Source organism: Mastomys coucha, unplaced genomic scaffold (assembly GCF_008632895.1).
Source record: "Mastomys coucha isolate ucsf_1 unplaced genomic scaffold, UCSF_Mcou_1 pScaffold2, whole genome shotgun sequence".
NCBI classification, from domain to species: Eukaryota; Metazoa; Chordata; class Mammalia; order Rodentia; family Muridae; genus Mastomys; species Mastomys coucha.
This window is the reverse complement of record NW_022196902.1, coordinates 622,977-623,401: the sequence shown is the minus strand read 5'-3', so window position 1 is coordinate 623,401 and position 425 is coordinate 622,977.

Here is a 425-nt window from a genome sequence, read left to right as displayed (position 1 = left end):
AGCCCTGGGAGAGGCAGACCCTCCAGCCACAGCAAGGCCCCAGAGGTCAAAGTATCAGAACATAGCAAATGAAAGATATAATTACTATAGGAAGCATGGTAGGGGAAGAGGGAAGGGAGGGAGGAGGAGTCTAGAGGGTATATGGGCAAACCACAGTCACAGAGAGTCACCTCTCTTCCCTCTCAGCCCATCTATCCTGGGACCTTCTATCACAGGGTAGGAGGAGAGAACCTACACCCTCAGACTGTCCTCTGAGCTCCACATGCACGCTGTGGCATGCACGTGCACACCCCCACCCTGTCACTCATTCAGTCAATCAATAAGAAACAGATTTAATTTAAAAGTTAAATGTCCTATGCTTTATTTGGTTCTAGTAATCTGAAACTGTTGATTCTGGTTCCTTTTGGAGGCACAAGGTGGGGGGT